At 48.7% G+C, this 16181-nt stretch overlaps 1 protein-coding gene across 4 annotated transcripts in view; it reads left to right on the forward strand.

The window, feature by feature from the left end:
* The window catches only part of SPATA7 (spermatogenesis associated 7), a 104852-nt gene that overhangs the window by 38016 nt on the left and 50655 nt on the right, over positions 1-16181 (forward strand). The gene's annotated exons all lie outside the window — the stretch shown is intronic.

Here is a 16181-nt window from a genome sequence, read left to right on the forward strand (position 1 = left end):
TGGTTGTTTGTAATGGTAGTTTTTAGGCACTTACTATGTGCCTGGCACTATACTAAGTGCTGGGATAGATATAAACTAATTAGGTTGGACACAGTCAATGTCCCACATGGGGCTCACAGTCTTAATCCTCATTTTACAGATGAGATAACTGGAGCACAGAGAAGTTAAGTGACTTTCCCAATGTCACAGAGCAGACAAGTGGCAGAGCTAGGAATAGAACCAGGCCCCTAACTCCCAGGCCTGGGCCATTTTCCAGTAGGTCATGCTGCTTCTGTAGTTCTGTTCAATCATAACTGTCTTTTGCTCCAGGTTTCCTGATGTGGGTGAACTCAATGTAATTCATTCACTCATTCAATCATATTTATTGAGCACCCACTGTGTGCAGAGCACTGTTCTAAGTGCTTGCGAGAGTACAATACAATACGGTCCTCTCCCAGACTTCTCTATCACCGTTGATGGCACGACCATCCTTCCCATCTCTCAGGCCCGCAATCTCGGTGTCATCCTTGACTCCTCTCTCTCGTTCACCCCACACATCCTATCTGTTACCAAGACCTGCCGGTTTCACCTCTACAATATCGCCAAGATCCGCCCTTTCCTCTCCACCCAATCGGCTACCTTACTGTTACAGGCTCTCGTTATATCCCGGCTAGACTACTGTGTCAGCCTTCTCTCTGACCTCCCTTCCTCCTCTCTCGCCCCGCTCCAGTCTATTCTTCACTCCGCCGCCCGGCTCATCTTCCTGCAGAAACGATCTGGGCATGTCGCTCCCCTTCTTAAACAACTCCAGTGGTTGCCTATCAACCTCCGCTCCAAACAAAAACTCCTCACTCTAGGCTTCAAGGCTCTCCATCACCTTGCCCCTTCCTACCTCTCCTCCCTTCTCTCTTTCTACCACCCACCCCGCACGCTCCGCTCCTCTGCCGCCCACCTCCTCACCGTCCCTCGGTCTCGCCCATCCCGCCGTCGACCCCTGGGTCACGTCCTCCCGCGGTCCTGGAACGCCCTCCCTCCTCACCTCTGCCAAACTGATTCTCTTTCCCTCTTCAAAACCCTACTTAAAACTCACCTCCTCCAAGAGGCCTTCCCAGACTGAGCTCCTCTTCTCCCTCTACTCCCTCTGCCATCCCCCCTTTACCTCTCCGCAGCTAAACCCTCATTTTCCCCTTTTCCCTCTGCTCCTCCACCTCTCCCTTCCCATCCCCACAGCACTGTACTCGTCCGCTCAACTGTATATATTTTCGTTACCCTATTTATTTTGTTAATGAATTGTACATCGCCTTGATTCTATTTAGTTGCCATTGTCTTTACGAGATGTTCTTCTCCTTGACTCTGTTTATTGCCATTGTTCTCGTCTGTCCGTCTCCCCCGATTAGACTGTAAGCCCGTCAAACAGCAGGGACTGTCTCTATCTGTTGCCCACTTGTTCATCCTAAGCACTTAGTACAGTGCTCTGCACATAGTAAGTGCTCAATAAATACTATTGAATGAATGAATACCCCAACTCCACCACTTTTCAGCTGTGTGACTTTGGGCAAGTCACTTAACTTCTCTGTGCCTTAGTTACCTCATCTGTAAAATGGGAATAAAGACTGTGAACCCCATATGGGACAACCTGATAACCTTGTATCTACCCCAGCACTTAGAACAGTGCTTGGCATATAGTAAGTGCTTAACAAATACCATCATCATCATCGGAAGAGAGTGGTTGGGTCACTGGGAGTCATCTGCCTAGAAGATGTAGTTGAAACCTTCAGAAAGGATGAGCTCCCCAAGGGAACCTCTCATTTCCCACCCTATCCTCCCTTCTGGATCGCCTGTTGCATTTGGGTCTGTACCCCCAAAGCACTTTGATATTCACTCCATGCCTTCCCCTACAGCACTTACCTACAGTATTTATGTACATGCTGTACCTGTACATAAAGCAGTGAGTACAGAAGCAGCATGGCCTATTGGATACAGTACGGAACTGGGAGTCAGAAGGATCTGGGCTCTAATCCTGGCTCTGCCACTTGTCTGCTGTGTGACCTTGGGCAAGTCATTTCACCTCTCTGTGACTCAGTTTCTTCATCTATAAAATGGGAATAAAGACTGTGAGGCCCACATGGGACAGGCACTGTGAGTAACCCGATTTGCTTGTGTCTACCCCAGCACTTAGTACAGCACCTGGCACATAGTAAGCACTTAACAAATATTACTATTATCATTATACTCAGCTGCTTCCCCTAGGCCTACCAACTTCATGGTATTATACTCTCAAGTGCTTAGTACAGTGCTCCAAAGATATTAAACAACAATGATTGTTTGAATGCAGTTTCTGATGGTATTTTAAGCAGTTACTGTGTGTCAAGCACTCTTTTAAACATCGGAATAGATTCACGTTAATCAGGTCAGTCACAGTCTCTGCCCCATATTGGACTTACAATCTAAGTAGGAGGCAGAACAGGAATTGAATCCCCATTTTACAGATGAGGAAACTGAGGCACAGAGAAGTTAAGTAAATTGCCCGAGGTCCACAGCAGGCAAGTAATAATAACAATAATAATGGTATTTGTTAAGTGCTTACTGTGTGCCAGACACTGTACTAAGCTCTGCCGTCTTCATTCATTCAATCGTATTTATTGAGCGCTTACTGTGTGTAGAGTCCAGATTAGAATCATGCTCCTCTGACTCCCAGCCTTGTACTTTTTTCTCTAGGCTGTGCTGTTGGGAAGATAAGAGGACACACAGTTGAGCCTTGAGGGACACCCACAGTTAGGTAGTGCAAGGCAGAGGAAATGCCAGGGAAATAAACTTGGGAAAACTTAAGACAGAGAGGAAGGAAACACTGGAGGGGATTGGGTCTGGAAAAAAAAAGATAATATGTCTAGGAGAAGGAGGTAGTCCACTGGGTCAAAGACTTCTGAGAGATCAGGGAGAATAAAGATAGAGAAGAAGCCATATGATTTGGCCAGGAGGTAACTGGTGACCTTGGAGAGAGTCATCTCAGTTCATTCATTCAATCATATTTATTGAGTGCTTTCTGTATGCAGAGCACTGTACTAAGTGCTTGGAATGTACAATTCAGCAACAGAGACAATCCCTGCCCAACAACGGGCTCACAGTCTAAAAGGGGGAGACAGACAGCAAAACAAAACAAGTAGGCATCAAAACCATCAAAATAGATAAATAGAATCATAGATATATACATATCATTAATAAAATAGAGTAATAAATAATATATACAAATATTCACAAGTGCTGTGGGGTGGGGAAGGGGGTAGAGCAGAGGGAAGGAGTGGGGGCAATGGGGAGGGGAGGAGGAGCAGAGGGAAAGGGAGTGTCAGTCTAGGAAGGTCTCCTGGAGGAGGTGAGCTCCCAGTAGGTCTTTGAAGAGGGGAACAGAGTTAGTTTGGCAGATGTGAGGAGGGGGGGCATTTCAGGTAAGTGGTAGGACATGGGCCAGGGGTCAACGGCAGGACAGGAACGAGGCACAGTGAGGAGGTTAGTGGCAGAAGAGCAGAGTGTACAGAGTGGACTGTAGAAGGAGAGAAGGGACGAGAGGTAGGGGGCAAGGTGATGGAGAACTTTGAAGTCAAGAGTGAGAAGTTTTTGCTTCATGAGAAGATTGATAGGCAACCACTGGAGATTTTTGAGAAGGGGAGTGACATGCACAGAGCATTTCTGTAGAAAGATAATCCGGGCAGCAGAGTGAAGAATAGACTGAAGCAGGGAGAGACAGGAGGATGGGAGATCAGAGAGGAGGCTGATGCAATAATCCAGTCGGGATATTATGAGAGTTTGTACCAGCAAGGTAGCAGTTTGGATGGAGAAGAAAGGGCGGATCTTGGCGATGTTGTGAAGGTGAGACCGACAGGTTTTGATGATGGATTGGATGTATAGGGTGAATGAGGGAGTAGAGTCATGGATGACACCAAGGTTGCAGGCTTGTGAAACAGGAAAGGTGGTAGTGCCATCCACAGTGATGGGAAAGTCAGGGAGAGGACAAGGTTTGGGAGGGAAGATAAGGAGCTCAGCCTTGGATGTGTTGAGTTTTAGGTGGCAGGTGGACATCCAGATGGAGATATCCTGAAGGCAGGAGGAGATATGAGCCTGGAGGGAGGAGAGAGAACAGGGGAGGAGATGTCATCTGCATAGAGATGATAGTTGAAGCCGTGGGAGGGAATGAGTTCACCAAGGGAGTGAGTATAGATGGAGAACAGAAAGCACCAAGAACTGACCATTGAGGAACCCCTATAGGGGATGGGTCGGGCAAGAGGAGCCCACAAAGGAGACAGAGAATGAACAGCCAGAGAGATAAGGGGAGTGAAAGGCAGATTGGGGAGAAAGTGGGACCACCAGGTATAAATAATTCATTCAAGGGGTTTGGGCAGAAATGGGAGGAGGGAGTTAGGGCAGTAGCTGAATAATGACTAAGGTGGAGTGAAGTAGGTTGGTGAGTTGAGGAGTGAGGGGAATCAGGAAGATAAAATGTCCACAGAAAGTCCCCAAGAATCAATGTAGGAATGGAAAAAGAAAAGCAAGGTGAGAGAGGCATCACAATCACACTGAAAATTGGAGGGGGGACCAGGGTAGTTTAAGGTAACTAATAGTTGAAGTAGTTGGCAGACTTGAATGACAATGGCTTCAAAAGAAAGGGAACAGAGGAATGGAGGGGAGGGATGGTGCAAAAGTGGCAGTGGGGGCCAAGAATGACAGCTGACAGCTTCCCCTTCCCAGTGAGTTGGAGATGAGAGGTGAGGTATCAGGAGATGAAGATGCAGATGCGACTATTGTCTGGAGTGAGCTGTGTCTCAGTGATGGAGAGGAAGAGCAATATCTGGACTAGGAACCAATTGAAGATGAATGAGAGTTTGCCCACAATGGATCTGGGGTTCCTCAGGCTGCATTTAGATGGGGTTGTGGGATGAGGAGCAGGATGTGAAGATTTGGGGTGGATTTAATGGGAGTGAGCTGACGAGCGATGCTATAAGAAGGAGGTTTGGAACAGCAATGTGAAACAAGAACGGTAATGGGGTTGAGCAGTGGTTGAGGTGCAAGGTTCCTTGATGAAGTCCTAGAACCTCAAGGACCGGACCTCTAGATCCTGGTCTGTAGTGATTGCATCTTAGCCCCCGTCCTGAATCGCCACAGCTACCACTACCAGCTCTAGAGCTACTGCAGTTGCTGGTCATGAGGGCAAGCGACTTGCCAATATTATGATAACGATGATATTTGTTAAACACTTACTATGTGTCAAGCACTGTACTAAGTGCTGGGGTAGGTACAAGACAAGCAAGTTGGATGGTCACTGTCCTACATGGGGCCCACAGTCTTAATCCCTCCCAGCCCCACAGCACTTATGTATATATCTGTGATTTGTTTATATTGATGTCTGACTCCTCCTTTAGACTGTAAGATCATTGTGGGCAGGGAATGTGTCTGTTTATCGTTATATTGTACTCTAATAATAATAATAATGTTGGTATTTGTTAAGCGCTTACTATGTGCCGAGCACTGTTCTAAGTGCTGGGGTAGACACAGGGGAATCAGGTTGTCCCACATGGGGCTCACAGTCTTAATCCCCATTTTACAGATGAGGTAACTGAGGCACCGAGAAGTTAAGTGACTTGCCCAAAGTCACACAGCTGACAAGTGGCCGAGCCGGGACCAAGCACATAGTACAGTGCTCTGCACCCAGTAAGCACTCAATAAATTCAATTGAATGAATGAATGAATCCCCATTTTATAGAGGAGGTAACTGAGGCACAGAGAAGTTAAGTGACTTGCCCAGGGTCACATATCAGGCAAGTGGCAGAGTCAGGATTAGAACCCAGATCCTTCTGACTCCCAGGCCCGTGTTCTATCCACTAGGCCCATGCTGCTTTTATGGTTATAAAGGTTTGCTCTTAGTGGTGGGCCAGGGGAGCTAGTGGAGGGGTCTAACATGAATTGGGCTGGGGCTACAGTAAAAAAAAGAGTGAATAGGCAAAAAGGTTTGATTGGGGGGATGCTGGAATTCCACATAAGACTTGCAGAGCATTAACAAGTCTTTTGAGTAGATAGAGAAGTGATGAATCTAAGTTTATGCAGGTAGACAAAATGATCATACTGGGGCTCAAGTCTGACCCATCATTTAAAGATATTAGAAAGTTGTATGTCAGAAAATGCAGATAATTAATTCCAAATTGTATCCTGAAAAGTGGTATGTAATTTTCCTAACATAACTCTTAGGGGAAAGTTACACCTTTCAGCACCCATGAAGTCTATTTAGCTTTCTGAGAGCTCCCTCTACCATCTGAAGGATGTCACGTACTTACCAGTTGTGAAGTGGAGATCTGCTGGTTTTGCTTCATCTTGTTTATCTCTCCTAAAAACACAGGATTCTGTGAGGTAAAATTCAAAGCTGAGCCAGGTCTGGGCACACCAACTGGCAATTCATGTATGTACACTTTTAATAAGTGATTGAGAAGCCCTTAGGTTATTTTATAATGTTTCCTTGTAGACACTTTGGGACAATCTTTCTGGTCTTTAGCCCCTTTTTTCTGAGTTCTCCCTTTGGTGTTTCCATTCTTCATTTACAGAATGTGCATAGTCTGAAATAATCTGATTAACAACTCTATTTGCATATAGTATAAAGTAACCTAGCCCCATTGCTTTTTCTAATTGTTTTGTTTAGTGACCCAAATCTCCAGGATAAGAAGCCAGATAAATACACTTGTGACAGAGTTAACATTTAAATTTAGTCTTTGTTGGCTTTTTAATTAGGTAAAAAATATAGTGCCACCCAAACGTGAAAATTTCTTTCTAGCTATGGTTCTTGATAATTGATCAATGAATCAGTAGAATTTATTGAGCACTTAGAACAGGGCTCTGCACATAGTAAGTGCTTGGAACACTTGGAGTACCATACAACAGAATTAGCAGACACATTCCCTGCCTATGAGCTTACAGTCTAGAGGGAAAGACAGACATTAATATAAATAATGTATAATACATAGTTTAAACATATGCAGAAATTCAGATAATTTAAATAAACATTTCTTCCAAAACCATCAAAATTTCCCAAGTTGTTTTTTTTTTTGAAATTGTACTTAAAATAGCAGAGGAGGGCTGCTAAACAACACAGAGAAAGCTTTAGGGTTGTTTCAGAATGTAAGCTTTTTGTGGGCAGGAAATGTGTGTTCATTGTTGTACTTTCCCAAGCACTTAATACATTGTTCTGTACACAGTAAGTGCTCAGTAGATATGATTGAATGAATGAATGGTTGAGGGCGTGGAGGATGAGGTGAGGAAGAAAATCCATTTCCCATCCAGCTCTGCCTTGCCCTGTTTATAAAAAAAAAAAAATTGGTTAATACTGCAACAGATTCTCAAATTTACCTCCTGACTACCTAAATTCTATGTAATTTATCTTTTCAGGATTTTCTTCTGGCATCTATTGCCTTCAAGATCAAATTCAATTCTCCATTATGGTCCATATCACCCTCTGTCATTTTCTTAAGATTTTCATCTCATTTATGAAATTTTTCTCAGTCTCCTATTCCCTGCTTTGGTTTCTTGTCATTCCTGCCTCAGGGCCTTTCATCCTGTTCATGGTGCTTGTAATATCCTCTCACTTCTCATAGTATCTATATTAATATAGTGTCAACTGGGAAAAGATACCCATAAGCCCAATTGCTAGTACTTTTTGAGAGCCCTCTATCTGCAGAGCTTTGAACCAATCACTGATTATGATGCAAAAAGTACCTCGCTTCCTTAGATGCATTAGATGTTTAGAAGATATGAATCACAAAGTAACACCACCCATTTTCTGGTCCCACCTCCGACTTCTTCAACCACCTTGACCCCTTTCTCACCTTCCTTCTCTCCTTCTCTCTGCCCACTCTGATCCTTGGAGACTTCAACATCCATATGGATGTACCCGACGACTCCTCTGCCGCCCGCCTGCTATCCCTCCTCGACTCTGCCGACCTCCTCTTCCACCATACCGCGCCCACTCACCGACTCGGTCACACCCTCGATCTCGTCATCTCCTACCGCTGCACTATCTCCTCACTCACCAACTCTGAAATCCCTCTCTCTGACCATAACCTTCTCACCTGCCTCATCTCTCACACTCCCTCCCCCTGCAAATCTTCGCTACTGCCCCACAGAGACCTCCGCTCTCTCGATCCCATCCGTCTTTCCAATAGCATCTCTCCTCACCTTGCCGCCCTGTCCTCTCTTCCCACTCTCGACGATCAGGTCTCCGCTCTCAACTCCACCCTCTCTACTCATCTCGACTCTCTCGCCCCCCTTTCCCTCTGCCGCTCTCGCTCCACTAACCCACAGCCCTGGATCACCTCCTCCGTCCGCCTCCTACGGTCCTATGCTCGAGCTGCTGAGCGCTGCTGGCGAAAGTCCAAGCACCAAGCCGACCTCACACACTTCAAATTTATCTTTTCCTGCCTTAACTCTGCCCTCTCCTCCGCCAGGCAAAGCTTCTTTTCCTCCCTCATCGACACCCATGCCCGTCACCCCCGCCGATTGTTCCGGACCTTTAACTCTCTCCTTAGGCCCCCTGTTCCTCCCCCATCTCTCACCCCCAGTGATCTGGCCACCTATTTCCTCACGAAAATCAACACGATCAGGTCTGAACTCCCCAAAGTCACCCCTCCGCCTCTCCCCTTCCCCCCACCAACCCCCTCCCCTACTTTCCCATCCTTCCCTGCAGTATCCTCAGAGGAGATCTCCTCCCTCCTCGCAAGTGCCACCCCCTCCACCTGCGCCTCGGACCCCATTCCCTCTCACCTTATTAAAACCATCGCCCCTGCCCTCCTACCTTCCTTAACTTTCATTCATTCATTCAATAGTATTTATTGAGCGCTTACTATGTGCAGAGCACTGTACTAAGCGCTTGGGATGAACAAGTCGGCAACAGATAGAGACAGTCCCTGCCGTTTGACGGGCTTACAGTCTAATCGGGGGAGACGGACAGACAAGAACAATGGCACTAAACAGCGTCAAGGGGAAGAACATCTCGTAAAAACAATGGCAACTAAATAGAATCAAGGCGATGTACAATTCATTAACAAAATAAATAGGGTAACGAAAATATATACAGTTGAGCGGACGAGTACAGTGCTGTGGGGATGGGAAGGGAGAGGTGGAGGAGCAGAGGGAAAAGGGGAAAATGAGGCTTTAGCTGCAGAGAGGTAAAGGGGGGATGGCAGAGGGAGTAGAGGGGGAAGAGGAGCTCAGTCTGGGAAGGCCTCTTGGAGGAGGTGATTTTTAAGTAAGGTTTTGAAGAGGGAAAGAGAATCAGTTTGGCGGAGGTGAGGAGGGAGGGCGTTCCAGGACCGCGGGAGGACGTGACCCAGGGGTCGACGGCGGGATAGGCGAGACCGAGGGACGGCGAGGAGGTGAGCGGCAGAGGAGCGGAGCGTGAGGGGTGGGCGGTAGAAAGAGAGAAGGGAGGAGAGGTAGGAAGGGGCAAGGTGATGGAGAGCCTTGAAGCCTAGGGTGAGGAGTTTTTGTTTGGAGCGGAGGTTGATAGGCAACCATTGGAGGTGTTTAAGAAGGGGAGTGACATGTCCAGATCGTTTCTGCAGGAAGATGAGCCGGGCAGCGGAGTGAAGAATAGACTGGAGCGGGGCGAGAGAGGAGGAAGGGAGGTCAGAGAGAAGGCTGACACAGTAGTCTAGCCGGGATATAATGAGAGCCCGTAATAGTAAGGTAGCCGTTTGGGTGGAGAGGAAAGGGCGGATCTTGGCGATATTGTAGAGGTGAAACCGGCAGGTCTTGGTAACGGATAGGATGTGTGGGGTGAACGAGAGGGACGAGTCAAGGATGACACCGAGATTGCGGGCCTGCGGGACGGGAAGGATGGTCGTGCCATCCACGGTGACGGAGAAGTCTGGGAGCGGACCGGGCTTGGGAGGGAAGATGAGGAGCTCAGTCTTGCTCATGTTGAGTTTTAGGTGGCGGGCCGACATCCAGGTGGAGACGTCCTGGAGGCAGGAGGAGATGCGAGCCTGAAGGGAGGGGGAGAGGACAGGGGCGGAGATGTAGAGCTGCGTGTCATCTGCGTAGAGATGGTAGTCAAAGCCGTGAGAGCGAATGAGTTCACCGAGGGAGTGAGTGTAAATGGAGAACAGAAGAGGGCCAAGAACTGACCCTTGAGGAACTCCAACAGTTAAAGGATGGGAGGGGGAGGAGGCGCCAGCGAAGGAGACCGAGAATGACCGGCCAGAGAGGTAAGAGGAGAACCAGGAGAGGACAGAGTCCGTGAAGCCAAGGTGAGATAAGGTATGGAGGAGGAGGGGATGGTCGACAGTGTCAAAGGCAGCAGAGAGGTCAAGGAGGATCAGAACGGAGTAGGAGCCATTGGATTTGGCAAGGAGGAGGTCATGGGTGACCTTAGAGAGAGCAGTCTCGGTAGAGTGGAGGGGACAGAAGCCAGATTGGAGGGGGTCTAGGAGAGAATGGAAGTTAAGGAATTCTAGGCATCGATTGTAGACGACTCGTTCTAAGATTTTGGAAAGGAAGGGAAGTAGGGAGATAGGACGATAACTGGAGGGGGAAGTGGGGTCAAGAGCGGGTTTTTTTAGGATGGGGGAGACGTGGGCATGTTTGAAGGCAGAGGGGAAGGAGCCCTTGGGGATTGAGTGGTTAAAAATAGAAGTTAAGGAAGGGAGGAGGGCAGGGGCGATGGTTTTAAGAAGGTGAGAGGGAATGGGGTCCGAGGCGCAGGTGGAGGGGGTGGCACTTGCGAGGAGGGAGGAGATCTCCTCTGAGGATACTGCAGGGAAGGATGGGAAAGTAGGGGAGGGGGTTGGTGGGGGGGAGGGGAGAGGCGGAGGGGTGACTTTGGGGAGCTCAGACCTGATCGTGTTGATTTTCGTGAGGAAATAGGTGGCCAGATCATTAGGGGTGAGAGATGGGGGAGGGGGAGGAGCAGGGGGCCTGAGGAGAGAGTTAAAGGTCCGGAACAATCAGCGGGGGTGACGGGCATGGGTGTCGATGAGGGAAGAGAAGAAGCTTTGCCTGGCGGAGGAGAGGGCAGAGTTAAGGCAGGAAAGGATAAATTTGAAGTGTGTGAGGTCGGCTTGGTGCTTGGACTTTCGCCAGCAGCGCTCAGCAGCTCGAGCATAGGAGCGTAGGAGGCGGACGGAGGAGGTGATCCAGGGCTGTGGGTTAGTGGAGCGAGAGCGGCGGAGGGAAAGGGGGGCGAGAGAGTCGAGATGAGTAGAGAGGGTGGAGTTGAGAGCGGAGACCTGATCGTCGAGAGTGGGAAGAGAGGACAGGGCGGCAAGGTGAGGAGAGATGCTATTGGAAAGACGGATGGGATCGAGAGAGCGGAGGTCTCTGTGGGGCAGTAGCGAAGATTCGCAGGGAGAGGGAGTGTGAGAGATGAGGCAGGTGAGAAGGTTATGGTCAGAGAGAGGGATTTCAGAGTTGGTGAGTGAGGAGATAGTGCAGCGGTAGGAGATGACGAGATCGAGGGTGTGACCGAGTCGGTGAGTGGGCGCGGTATGGTGGAGGAGGAGGTCGGCAGAGTCGAGGAGGGATAGCAGGCGGGCGGCAGAGGAGTCGTCGGGTACATCCGTATGGATGTTGAAGTCTCCAAGGATCAGAGTGGGCAGAGAGAAGGAGAGGAGGAAGGTGAGAAAGGGGTCAAGGTGGTTGAAGAAGTCGGAGGTGGGACCGGGAGGGCGGTAGATGACGGCGACAAGTAACTGGAGTGGGTGGTAGAGGCGAATGATATGGGCTTCGAAGGAGGGGAAGGAGAGGGAGGGGGGAGGAGGGATAGTGCGGAAGCGGCATCGGGGCGAGAGGAGGAAGCCGACGCCTCCTCCCTTACCGGTGAGTCTGGGGGAGTGGGAGAAGGAGAGGCCTCCGCCGGAGAGAGCGGCGGCGGAGACCGTGTCTTCGGGAGAGAGCCACGTTTCCAAAAGGGCGAGGAGGAGGAGAGAGCGGGAGAGGAAAAGGTCATGGATGAAAGGTAGCTTGCCTGTAATAGAGCGGGGGTTCCAGAGGCCACACTTGAAAGTAGCTGTGGGTGCAAGGGGAGGAGGGGGGGAAGGGCGGGGGGAGGGGAGGGTTTGGATGGGAAGGAGGTGGCGGGGCCCTGGACGAGGAGAGGGGGATGAGGGGTGGCGGTGGGACAAGAGGACTGGGATGGGGCATGGGTGGGGAAGAGAGAAGGGGGAGGGGTGAAGAGGGGGTTTGGTGGGGGGAAGAGTAGGGGGAGGGGGAAGAGGGGTAGCGCTGGTAAAGTGGGGTTCTAGGGCTGGTAAAGTGGGGTTCTAGGGCGGGGGGGGGGAGGAGACAGAGGAGAGAGCGGGAAAGAGCTGAGCGAGAGAGGGGAAGGGGAAGGGGAGGATAGGAAGGGGCGGGAGGGGGGAGGGAGGGAGGAGGGACATGGAGAGGCCAGAGAGGTGGGTGGCAGCACTGACAACAATAAACAGTAATAAACGAAATCGGTAATATAGCAACATGATACAATATGATACAATACAGTGCTGCTAATATAGCAACATGATACAGTATGATACAATATAGTCGTGTTAATAAAAGGGGTGATGACCAGGGTCGGGGGTAGACTCGATTAAGGGGTGACCTGATCAAATTCAAAATCTGACGACAATAAACAATAAAAAGCGAGATCGCAAATATAGCAACATGCTACAGTAAGGCACACTACAATAGTGTTAATAAGCAGGCGATGGCCAGGGTCGGGGGACGAGCCGACCCTACCCGATCAGACTCAAAGTCAAGCGGCCAGCGGCCGAGAGAGTCCCAGAGCTCATGACCAAATAACCCTGTGGCGGCGGGGTGGCCCTGAGGTTGTCCGGGGTGGGTGGCGGAACTTCTATTTTTAACCACTCAATCTCCAAGGGCTCCTTCCCCTCTGCCTTCAAACATGCCCACGTCTCCCCCATCCTAAAAAAACCCGCTCTTGACCCCACTTCCCCCTCCAGTTATCGCCCTATCTCCCTACTACCCTTCCTTTCCAAAATCCTAGAACGAGTCGTCTACAATCGATGCTTAGAATTCCTTAACTCCCATTCTCTCCTAGACCCCCTCCAATCTGGCTTCCGTCCCCTCCACTCTACCGAGACTGCTCTCTCTAAGGTCACCCATGACCTCCTTCTTGCCAAATCCAATGGCTCCTACTCCGTTCTGATCCTCCTTGACCTCTCTGCTGCCTTTGACACTGTCGACCATCCCCTCCTCCTCCATACCTTATCTCACCTTGGCTTCACGGACTCTGTCCTCTCCTGGTTCTCCTCTTACCTCTCTGGCCGGTCATTCTCGGTCTCCTTCGCTGGCGCCTCCTCCCCCTCCCATCCTTTAACTGTTGGAGTTCCTCAAGGGTCAGTTCTTGGCCCTCTTCTGTTCTCCATTTACACTCACTCCCTCGGTGAACTCATTCGCTCTCACGGCTTTGACTACCATCTCTATGCAGATGACACGCAGATCTACATCTCCGCCCCTGTCCTCTCCCCCTCCCTTCAGGCTCGCATCTCCTCCTGCCTCCAGGACGTCTCCACCTGGATGTCGGCCCGCCACCTAAAACTCAACATGAGCAAGACTGAGCTCCTCATCTTCCCTCCCAAACCCGGTCCTCTCCCAGACTTCTCTATCACCGTTGATGGCACGACCATCCTTCCCGTCTCTCAGGCCCGCGATCTCGGTGTCATCCTTGACTCGTCTCTCTCGTTCACCCCACACATCCTATCTGTTACCGAGACCTGCCGGTTTCACCTCTACAATATCGCCAAGATCCGCCCTTTCCTCTCCACCCAAACGGCTACCTTACTGTTACGGGCTCTCGTTATATCCCGGCTAGACTACTGTGTCAGCCTTCTCTCTGATCTCCCTTCCTCCTTTCTCGCCCCGCTCCAGTCTATTCTTCACTCCGCTGCCCGGCTCATCTTCCTGCAGAAACGATCTGGACATGTCACTCCCCTTCTTAAACACCTCCAATGGTTGCCTATCAACCTCCACTCCTAACAAAAACTCCTCACTCTAGGCTTCAAGGCTCTACATCATCTTGCCCCTTCCTACCTCTCCTCCCTTCTCTCTTTCTACCGCCCACCCCGCACGCTCCGCTCCTCTGCCGCCCACCTCCTCACCGTCTCTCGGTCTCGCCTATCCCACCGTCGACCGCTGGGCCACGTCCTCTGGCGGTCCTGGAACGCCCTCCCTCCTCACCTCCGCCAAACTGATTCTCTTCCCCTCTTCAAAACCCTACTTAAAACTCACCTCCTCCAAGAGGCCTTCCCAGACTGAGCTCCCCTTCTCCCTCTACTCCCTCTACCACCCCCCCTTCACCTCTCCCTCTTCTCTCCCCATTTCCCTCTGCTTCTCCCCCTCTCCCTTCCCATCCCCTCAGCACTGTACTCGTCCGCTCAACTGTATATATTTTCATTACCCTATTTATTTTGTTAATGAATTGTACATCGCCTTGATTCTATTTAGTTGCCATTGTTTTTACGAGATGTTCTTCCCCTTGACTCTATTTATTGGCATTGTTCTTGTCTGTCTGTCTCCCCCGATTAGACTGTAAGCCCGTCAAACGGCAGGGACTGTCTCTATCTGTTGCTGACTTGTTCATTCCAAGCGCTTAGTACAGTGCTCTACACATAGTAAGCGCTCAATAAATACTATTGAATGAATGAACATGGACTGTGTACACCTGATTACCTTGTATATACCCCAGCACTCAGAATAGTGCCTAGCACCACAATAAACACTTAAATACCATTAAAAAATAATCATTATTCCTTAAGGAAAAAAGCAATTCAATGATGGTGGCAGAACAATAAATTGAGAATTTTATAGCTAAATAGGGCAACATCAACATAAAGCAGATCCAGTCAGTCAACTGGCAGTTATGTAAGGATTTGTTATCCACTTTCTTTCTCTTTCTCTGGATTCTTGCCTTTTGGATGTTACTGCTTTTATCTTCTCTTCCAGAGAAATTACAAAGAAATGAAATTCAAATCAATCAAGCATTTTGTGTTTAGATAGCAAACTCTGGGAAAAATTTCTGGAGGGATGAAAATTAGACAATTAAATAGTTTAAGACTATCAAGGAATTACAACTATGTTACCTCCATTCCTTTTAATCTGTATAAATGAGATTTGGCTGCTCTGTTACCTCAAAGAATAAAAATACAAAGGTGAAAATTTACTTTTAAAAAAGTGTTGGATGTTTGGGCAAAAGTATGTCTCTATGAGCTGAAACATCCCCCTTAACCTTTGTTTTTTCCTTCTGACAAGACTCCACAGGAATATTTACTACTCTTATGAGTTACTCATTTCATACAACAGAAGAATAGACAGCTTGACACATACAAATTTTGCCACACATAAAGCCAGTCCAAATGAGGTTTAAATGTTAGACCTTGTTTCAGATTATGCACCAGATAGCCAAATTTTGAAAACTGTATCAGCTGTGAAGTAAAGCACTTCAATTCTGGATGTGAAAACATTGCAGTACTCCTTTCCCCTAGGTAGAAAGACTTTTTTCATAGTGATATCTGAAATGGTCTTCTCTCTCTCCTACCAGACTCTACTCTGTCTTAATCCTCTAACATATAATTCCTTCCCCTCCTCCTGATTTTCGAGAAGGAAATTAAAAGATTATTTCTTTAAGTAGTGATTGCAAGCATGCCCCAGAATAGGCAGAAAAATGTGATGTCACAAACTTGTACAGGGAAGTTGTTATTTTTAACTGAGTTTTTACTGAGTTGTTTACTGAGTTGTTCTCCCAAGGTAGAAAGAGGAGACTGGAGGAGAAGGTTACAGTAATTCACTGGGTGCCTTTTGTATGCAGCACTTGGGAGAGTGCAACAGAAGAAAGAGATGCAGTCTCAAGTTCCCTCTTTATCTTTCTCTTTCTTCTTCCCTCCTTTCCCCCACCTTTTTTTTACTTCTTTCTCCTCCTCATAATGGCAGACTTAATTCCCTTGTAATTGCCCCTGCCAGGTTTTGGGGGTTACAAGAATTATTCAAAAATGTGGGGTAATTGTGTAGGTGCTCTTTCCCTCTTCAAAACCCTACTTAAAACTCACCTCCTCCAAGATGTGAGACTGAGCTCCTCTTCTCCCTCTACTCCCTCTGCCATCCCCTTTACCTCTCCGCAGCTAAACCCTCTTTTTCCCCTTTTCCCTCTGCTCCTCCACCTCTCCCTTCCCATCCCCACAGCA

This window comes from Ornithorhynchus anatinus, chromosome 1, assembly GCF_004115215.2.
Source record: "Ornithorhynchus anatinus isolate Pmale09 chromosome 1, mOrnAna1.pri.v4, whole genome shotgun sequence".
In the NCBI taxonomy this organism is placed as follows: domain Eukaryota; kingdom Metazoa; phylum Chordata; class Mammalia; order Monotremata; family Ornithorhynchidae; genus Ornithorhynchus; species Ornithorhynchus anatinus.